This window comes from Prosopis cineraria, unplaced genomic scaffold (assembly GCF_029017545.1).
Source record: "Prosopis cineraria cultivar Desert tree isolate PC_DT_omini unplaced genomic scaffold, ASM2901754v1 PC7, whole genome shotgun sequence".
In the NCBI taxonomy this organism is placed as follows: domain Eukaryota; kingdom Viridiplantae; phylum Streptophyta; class Magnoliopsida; order Fabales; family Fabaceae; genus Prosopis; species Prosopis cineraria.
The window spans coordinates 19,447,941-19,458,274 of record NW_026555338.1 but is presented as its reverse complement, the minus strand read 5'-3'; positions in this window follow the sequence as shown (position 1 = coordinate 19,458,274).

Sequence of the window (10,334 nt, the reverse complement as noted above, 5' to 3'; positions counted from 1 at the left end):
CGAGAATAACCATATAACATCAAGATGAGATAAATGACTTAATCCAACCACATATATTTGGTTCATGATAATAAAGTTGCTTCAAAAACAATTTATTGATTAAAAGCTCAAGGGATAAAAGTTGAAAAATATGATATATATATATATATATATAATATTTATTTATTTATTTTTTGAGTAAAATTGGAAACTTCATTCAAACAAGAACAAATAAAGGATATAAGACACAATAATCAAAAATACAAGAAACTAAACCAATAAAAGACTGCCAAAAAAATGGCGACAACCCAAGACCTAAAAAATAGGTGGTTGGTCAAAAGGGTTAAATTCACAAGGAATGTTATGAGTCAACTTCACTAGATAGTCGGCCATCCTGTTCTCCTCTCGGTGAACAAAATTCAAATTAATGTTCCAATCTCTACACATCAATCTCTTTGTTGCCTCAATGATATCCACGTAAGGGTGTGAATTATTGTTGTCCCTTGTGATTAGTGACATAGCATGTGCACTATCACAAGAGACCTCCATGGTTCAAAAACCCTTCTTCCAATAGATTTCCAGTCTTTTAAAGATACCATAGATTTCAGTAATGATGGCTAGAACACTTCCCAACTTACAATTAAAGCCTTTAGTCCAATTCCTACTTGCATCTCTCATAGCATCTCCACAGGAACTACGACCATTACCTAAGGTAAAGCCATCCATCTCTAGAAATATCGTATTCTCATACAAGGGGTTTCTATTTGAGCTTGACTTTAAATTGTGCAACGCTGAAATCATGCTTGACAACCTATAATCAACGGCTATTTTAAACAAAAAGGAGTAAGGCTCTTCAACAACCTCATTATCATTTTCTCGAAAGAGTACTCTACATCTATTCCTTCAAATATTCCAACATATATTTGCAAAGAAAAAAATTCCAAGGCACACAATAAGTAATGGATAATCCTACTTTCTCCTTCATGTTCCATTCTAACCAGTCACATCTTTCTAGAGTAAAAAACTTACTAAAAAAATCAGGATGCACAAACATAGACTACTATTTTCTGGCATACTTACAATCACGGAATAGATGCATAGAATCTTTCACTTCTTTACATTCAAATAGGCATAGGCTCGATACAGCAAGTCCTCTATGAATTTGGAGGGCTGTTGTATGGACTTTATTGTGTATAAGCTACCAAAATAGATTCTTCATCTTTTCTAGGATGTTCCACCTCTAAATCTGCCTCCATATACGTTCGCAATTATCCATCATACCTATAAGAAGAGAAGAATAACTAGATTTTATAGAAAAGTTTCCATCAGATGAATGAATCCAAAAGTATTTATCCTCTCCTCTCGCCTCACACGGGGCTCATATGCTAGTAATACGGTCCACAACATATCTAGATAGCCAGGGATACATTTTATAAACATCCTAAACTCCATATGGAAGGACATAATCGCTCACTTTCTCATTGATATCAATAAATTCTTTCCCATTTTCCATAAAGTCAATAAGTGGCAATCTATTTAGAGTCCGTCTATCAAACCAAAAAGAAGTTTGATTGCCTGAAATGATCTTCTTGCCCAATCCTGCTTGAAAAGAATTCTAAACTTTGCATATACTCCTCCACGTAATAGAGTCACCCATCCTCTTCTTAATCTTCAAAGTGTCTCTTTCACCATATCGATACTTATATTTTAACACTTGTACCCACAAGGCATTAGGATTCGAAACTAAGCCCCAACAAAGCTTCCAAATGAAAGCTTTATTTTGATGTTTTAGATTCTGAATTCCCAATCCTCCATTTTCCTTATGCCTCTGGAGTACTTCCTAAGCTAAAAGATGCACCTTGGAGTTTTCTTGTTCACCCTATAGAAACTCTTGACTCACTTTCTCCAACTCATTCAAGAAACCCACAGGAAGAAGAATAGTCTGCATGTAATAACTTGGCAAAGATGAAATTACAAACTTAATCAAGGTTGCCCCCTTGCCATTGTAAGAAATTTTCCTTCCCACCTTGACATTCTTTTTCTAGCTTTCATCAAAATGGGAAAAAACTATTGGTAACTTGTCTATGAATAAGCAGAATGCCCAAATACGTTCCCAAGTCACCCGTTGAACCAACATCCAAATCCTTACTAAGCTTAAGGGCTCTATTAATATAGACATTAGTAGAAACAGAGTCTAGTCTTCTCCTTATTCATCTTCTGACCAGAGGCTTTACAAAACTTGGAAACAAACCTATTTATAGCTTCCATTTATGTACGAGAAGCTTCACTAAAGAGAACTAAATCATCCGCAAAGAACAAATGTCATAAGAGTGGCCTATTCTTTACTAATTAGATAGGTTGCCACTTCTGTAACACACCAAATTTTTTTTAAATAATTTAACTCAACCATAGTTGGGTTACAGCCACCCAACACATTTTATATCAATAATTTCAATATAAAAATATTTTATAATTGGCTTCAACTCGCACAATACAACATTTCAGCTAAATTTTTACCTCCCACATGCCATTAGGCTAAATCACATTTGTCCATCCTTATACTCCCAACAAGTAAACTAAATCACATTTGTCCATCCTTATACTCCCAACAAGTAAAATAACTAATTTAGTCAATTTTCAAAATAAGCTAGTTATTTGGCCTCATAATCATGCCATTTTAACCAATTCAAAGTAAACCAAATATTAAAATTACAGTCATCCAAAATGTACCAAAAATAGAAATAGTTTGAAAGGCATGATTACATTTATATATTCATATAATTGTCAATAAACAAAAAGCCCTAATATTGGCAATATAAAACATTATAAATCATAAATCAAATACCCAAAAGAGACAGTGGATCTATGCCACTAAGCCTCTGGGACTCCTCCACGTATCACTCGTGGCTCTTCTCCTGAAAATTATTAACCACATAATGAGACTCAAAAGTCTCAGTAACCAAAGCCAATTTACGATAGTATATACAAACAGTTAAGTGTGTGCTTATTAAGTAAGAATTAAAAATAATATAATTCCAACAAATATAAGAAATATTACAATACACACAAATAACCATCCTTATATCCCTCAATTAACCTCGAGCCGTAACCCTCACTCGGTGCTAAATTACCCGGCCAAAGGTAGATTAGCCCAAACCCTTATAAGCCACCTATTGAGCTCCAATAGGGGCGTACCACGTGGCACATAAATACAATAACAATAGCAAGTCTCCCAACACCTCCCACAATAATCAAACAAATTCATAATAATATTGCACAATTATATAATATTACAAAATTCATAATTTTTTCAATAATTACCCAATTAACATGAAGTAACACTAATCACAAATTAAAAGCATGGTTACCTCGTGGCTTTTTCAATAAATTATTCCTTACAATTTCTCTCCCACCACAATCTTTACCAACAACACAATCTACAAATAACATATTATTTATAAATATTAGTTTCAATTATTGAAACTAATAAAATAATTCTAATAATAGAATTAAAAATATAACATAATTCCTAATCTCAATCTTAATACAAATCTAGAGTTAATACTATTAAGTAAAATTTTTAACTCCTCTTTTACTCATCAATAAACATTAATAATCTAAAAATTAACTTCTAAACTAATTTCTATTATCAAAATTTTCTTTTTATTTCATAAATTCGCACTTAAAATATCCAAAAATTGGAAATTGAGTCTCAAACTTAGAATCATAATCCTATAGCCATAATAATTCATTTCTCATCCCAAATAATCATCTAAACCTCAATAATTTAACATATATTTTCAAATTTAATAAAAATCTAGTTAGGATTTGATCCTTAAGCCACAAATTCAAAGATCATCAACAAATTTATACTCTAGAATATTTATTATACTACTAACAACCTCAAAAATCATATTTATTCAACATAAATTTATCCCTCTTCCAAATCATAAATTTTCTACCACCACAAAATCAGAAACCAAAGAGGAAGAATGATTAAGAAAATTTTTAGAACACATACTTAATCTTGAAAAGCTTGAAATCACATCCTAAATATCCTATTGAAAACTCTTACCTTAAAAATTTAGATCTTCCGCACCGGCGACTCACGCTCACAGACGCTCTCTCTGATCGCACACGAAAGAGGAAGGAAATGAAGGAAAATGAGAAGAGAACGGTGGCTTTTTAAAAATAAATGTGAGTCCCACAACTTTTTTTTATTATTTCCTCTTCTTTCCTCTCCCTTCTTTATTATTATTATTATTATTATTATTATTATTATTATTATATATCATGATTGCATTGGGAGAGCGCCGAAAGCAGCCACTTCTTCTTCTTCTTCTTTCTTTTATTTTTTTTTCTCTCATACCTTTTCTTCCTTTTTTTTAATAATAATAATAATTTAATTTTTTTAATTAATTTTTTTATTTTTTTATTTTAATTTAGAATTATATCCTAAGTTAAATTTAATAATCATCTCCTACTAATTTGCTTACCTCTAAATATTTTTTTAAAATTTCTATCAACCCAAATTAACTATAAAAATTTAAATTGGGATGTTACAACTTCCCTCTCAAGATTTCATCAGTAATGATATGACTCAATTTTTCCATGCAAATCATAAAAATATAAAGGGAGATAAGGTCCCCTTGTCTCAAACCACGACAAGGCTTAAACCTGCTAGAAGTCTCTCCATTCCATAATACTTTAGCTAAAGGGGTATTGATACGAGCCATAATTACACCACATATCTTAACATCAAACCCCACCTCTTTTAAGTATTTTTTGATGAAAGATCATTCAAGTCTATCATACGCTTTCTCTAGATCTACTTTAACTGCCATAAAGCCCTTTTTCCTAGTCTTTTTCATCATGGAATTGATCACTTCTTGTGCAATAATAACATTATCTCCACCTTGCCTTCCCATAATGAAGCTACTTTGATGTTTGCTAATAATCTTATTCATCACAAGCTTGATTTTGTTGGCAATTACCTTGACATAATTTTATAACTCACATTGCAAAGGGAGATAGGTCTAAAATCTTTCATAGTCTTAAGCCTATCTACCTTAGGTATAAGAACAATATGAGTATTGTTAATCCCTTCCACTTTCTTTGGGTGATGAAAAATATCTTTCACAGGATTATAAAATGAGTTGCCCAGTATATCCCAATATTGTTGGTAAAAGACTGCTTGAATGCCATCTGGTCCAAGTGCTTTGAAGCCACTCATCTAAATATTGCTTGTTTGATGTCCTCATCAGATATCTCCCTTGACAAAGTAGCAATTTCCTCACTAGTCATCCTAGGGAAAGAAGTCCTGGATAAAGTTGGGGTTTGCACCTTTGGTTTCAAATTAAAGAGTTCTTGATAATACTTCATAGCCAATCATTTGAGCTTTTCCTTATCAAAAATCCAAATTCCCTGATCATCCTTAAGAGCTTCAATCCTATTCCTCCTTTGTCTTATTTTGGTAGTGGCATGAAAAAATCTACTGTTCTTGTCACCCCAATTAAGCCATTTGCATCTGAATTTTTGGTACCTAATAATTCTTCTTGGGTCAGGATTTTATTACAATCTTTCCAAAGCTCAGCTTTTAACTACTTGAGATATTGGGAATCCTTCCTGCTTCTAGCCCGGTCATTGCCTTCGATTCTTCTCAACAATTGATTCTTTTTCCTAGGAATGTTTCCCACTCTAGATTTATTCCAAATATTTGCAACAATTTCAAATGTTTTAATCTTATCACACCAATTTCCTTCTTGCCAACTTTGCTTAACCACATCCACAAAGTCTTCCTCTAGAAACCATGCTGCTTGACATCTGAAAAGAGAATGCTTTCAATGTACATCTTGCTATTTTGAGTCCTTTACGAGGATAACTTTATGGTCTAACCCAAATCTAGCCAAATGATAAGCCTTAAAATAAGGGAAAGTAGTAGCCTACTCACAATTAGAGAAAACCCAATCAAGTCTTTCCTTCACAAAATTATTTTCCCATGTGAACCGATCTCCCATAATATCTACTTCTAAGAGACCAGCTTTAGAAACCCCTTCATTAAAATGATTAATAGATAATACATTCAAAATAGCTCCCCTAACTTTGTCATCAGCTGATAAGCAAGCATTGAAATCACTTACTACTAATCAAGGACCCATAATACTATTTCCCAACAAATCAATACTATTCTATAGATTTTTACATAGCAAATAATTAGTCTCCCTATAGACACAAGTGAGCTAGAAGTGGTTAGGATTATTCAACATATTACCCCATACATGCAATAGCTGGGTATTAGAGCACACATACTCAATATAAATTAACTTACTATCCCAAAATAGCCAAATCCCCCAGCATACTCGGTGGCTTCCACTTTGATCCAATTAGACAAGCGTAGTTTTATGTAAATCTTATTTACTTTATCACCACTTACTCTCATTTCAAACAAAGCTAGAATATTCACATTTCTACATTTCAACAAGTCTTTAATTTTATTAGGGAAGCTTTTAGCAGCAACTCCTCTATAATTCCAAGCTAAAACTTCCATAAAGATAATATTCATGAAAACTAGATCCAATACTTGTGCTTATTGGATAGTGAACTCTGTACTAGCCTTAGTACTTATAGTGGTATCCTCATTTAGCCCCACTTCAACATCTTCAAAAAATTGTTCTTGATTTTTAGCTTTATCTCCCTCAATGTTTTAGAGCACAAAATGCCCAATATGTGGATCAGGTGGTCTATGTTGATGACAAAGGGATTTAGTCTCCACCTCGATGACAAGTTGGATGCTTTGTTCAGACTAAATATCTCCTCTATTATTCTCATTAGCTCCCTGTGTACTAATCAAAGAACCAAAAACTACTTCTGAAGTACCTTGCTCAGTGAAAAGTTGACCCCTTCTTGTTGCAGAGCCTTCAATAACATTATGTTTTCGAACACTGGTAGATCTCTTCAATAGAGGTTATAACATCTTGGGTTGTGTTTCTTGGTCTCTTTTAGATCCACTAATTTTCATTGGAGAGTTTCTCCTCAATCTTCCTTTTTTCTTTATTTATATAAGGCCCAAGTTTGCTCGTGGTTTCAAAATCAAAAGATGATAGCTTAAAATTAAAAGCTTGGTCCAAATTCTTAAGACTTTGTGGACCCATTACCCTTTCTGTAAATGCATTACTACTCTTCTCTTTTTTCTTCCTCTCTTTACTTGGGATCACCTTATCTATCACCTTTGGGCTCAAAGTAGAGGCATTAAAATTAAATACTTGGTCTTTTTCTATTGGTCCATGATAGCCCAACACGAAATTACTCACCCGATCCTCTTAATTAGCCCCTTCTATCCCCTTGCCTTTTGACTTGACCGAAGTATCTCTTAGCACATTACTTGAAGTTTGCGCTACCTTACCCACTTTTTCTGCACACTCATTACCCTTTTGGTTACTAACCTTCTGCCCATCTTTTCGTCGCCATTTTGTCACTAGCTATTTCTTCACAAGAGAGGTTTTAGATGTATTGGGGTCTTCTCCTCTCCTATCTGAGTAAGAACATTATATCTGGATGTATTACCAAAGTTCTTCACAACCACTAATTGCTTTCTATAATATAAATGATCCTATGCTTGACCAAATCCCTTTCCTATCTCTTGTCTGAACCACCTAGGCTTGTAGGGTTTCTTGTCCAACATCCATCCCTCATAACTTTCATCTAGAAGGGTCTATGATGGGACCACTCTACCAAACTTCAATAGACCTGTGTTGGGTGAGTGATTTTTCAACGAACTCATCGCTATATTTTTCTCCATTGAGCTTGTCTCCACCTTTAGTAATAGACATAGCTCCTTTTTGTGACTGTATTTCTTGCAATTGAAGCATACAACTTCTAAGCCTTTATACATCACTATGAAAACTTGTCTTTGAATGACAAACCTAGAAGATAAGCCCTTATTAAGATCCACTTCTACACTCACCCTAGTGAACCTCCCACGTTCCATCTTAGCTGACTGATCATTCATCTTTACTAAAGTATTGTAGTTAACTTTCAGCACCTTCCTAATCTTACTCTGGACTTTGCGAAGCATTTCTTCTGTGTAGCAATGCAATGAGAGGATAGGAATCCTCACCTAGATAGCAAGTTTTTGAACTTGGTTACTAAATGGATTGAAGTCGGGGTTCCAACATTGCATTACTAAATAATAGCCTTAGATCACCCAAGGACCTTCGTTTAATATTCTAAGACACAGCTTCTTGTTTTTTGTTCGTAGTGCAAAATAGTTATTAGCCATGTCTATGATTTCAAACTCAGTTGACCCTAATATAAGTTCTATTCCCTTTCTTATGTCATCCAAACGTATTCTTCTTCCCTTAAGAGTTAGAATTAACGCATCTTTCCATGGTAAGTAGAGTTTCCTCCATTGTTTGTCAGTCATCTCAACCTTAGGTAATTCATCAAAAAGTTTCTTCTGGCTTTCATTCAGTTCTGGAAAGACTTCCTGCTCTTCCTTCAACTAATCTTTGAATAAGGCTTCAAGGTCCTTTTCAATCTCCATGCTGTCCTTTTCAACCTGAGACTCATGATAGGAATTTTGTGACCAAGTTTTAGAAGAACCCTTGGCAACACTCGCAACCTTTTGAGAACTCAACTCTCTAACTTCATCCATTTCAACATCAAGATTCAAGGCATTATTCTTTTGTCTTTCTTGATCATAAACCTTATTGACACTACACCCCAAAGCATCTTACTTGTCCTTCGAAAGTCCACCTTCACATCTCCAACCACCTATTCCGTAGGGACTATTCCACTAGCAAACAAGACCCTACTCACATGCTCTCTCACACTCGACAGGTCACTTGATGTTATGGCTTAATATTTATTTATTTATTTATACAAATATATACAAGACAAGTTGTTCACCATCTTTTAGTTTTTTATTGATATGAAATCAATTTTCTTATGATGAAACAATGAATTTGAAATATGAGATTATTGCAAATTTTAAATCAGTGAGTGAGTGAAATGAAGCTCTTTGAAATATATAGAGATTATAAACAGTCAAACATGATATTTGTTGTTATGTTATTTAGTTTAGATTGCATACTTGCATTTTATACTAGAAGTGATCTTTTAGTAGAAGTGATTATCATGTTATTTGCATTCACAAAATATATAAGGTTAAGATGTAATTTTACACCTAAACTATTTTCGAAGGAGTAATGTTATCCTTAAACTACTCATCATAGTAATGTTATCCCTAAACTACTTGTCATAGCAATGTTGTTCCTAAACTAATTAAATAGGAGCAATGTTGCCCTTGCCCTTTAAACGTTCATTAACTATAGTTGGTAGAACTCACTTTTTATGAGTTAAGGTGTAATTTTTTTTAAATTATTCTCAAAAGAGCAATGTCCTTCCAAAACTAATTAAATTGGAGCATGTTATCTTTTCCGTTTAAAAATCATAAACGTTCGTTAATTAGAGAGAGATAATGTAAAGTACTTTTTGTACTAGTGCCATTAGATTTAGATCCTTTTTAACATATAATATTCATGTGAAAGCATTTATTTGTATCACGATATTCTCGACCAACATTCTAAGGAGTCATGAATTATACATTGAGAAGAAACTCAATTTTTATACTAATTTTTTTCAGTGATAAATATAACAATAGTTGAAGTATAAATTCACACTGACAACATTATAAAGGAGCTCTTGATCTAACAAAAAGCATACAAACAATATTTTTGGGGCAAAAAAGTCTCTTCTTATCATCTTGAGTGGATTAGTCTACAAAATTGTCTATCATAAATAAATATATTTTCTTATACGTATTATAAACATAAAAACCTATACATAGACCATCATAAAATAGTTATCCAAAAACTAATTCAACAACTAGAATGCTATAGTCTATTTGAAATCTTGACTTAATTCAATGTTAACTAAAGAGAGATTATGAAAAGTGAATCTTACTAGTTACAGTTAACGAATGTTTATTATTTTAAATAGTGAGGGCAACATTGCTCCTTTGAAAATAATTTAAGGACAAAATTGCACCTAAATTCATGAAAAATAGGTCCCGCTAACTATAGTTAACGGATGTTTAAATGACGGAAGCAACATTGTTTTGATTTAATTTGTTTAGAGGTAATAGTGCTATGATGAGTAGTTTAGGGGCAACATTACTCATTTGATAATAGTTTAATGATAAAATTGTACTTTAACTCAAATATATAATTAAAATTATACTTTTTAAGAGGGGATGATCAATTTTCTTTGTGATAATGTAATATTTAGACAACTTTTTAATTTTTTTTTTTTTGCAGATTTTGACAGCTTACTTTTTCTAGAATTCAAGATACATC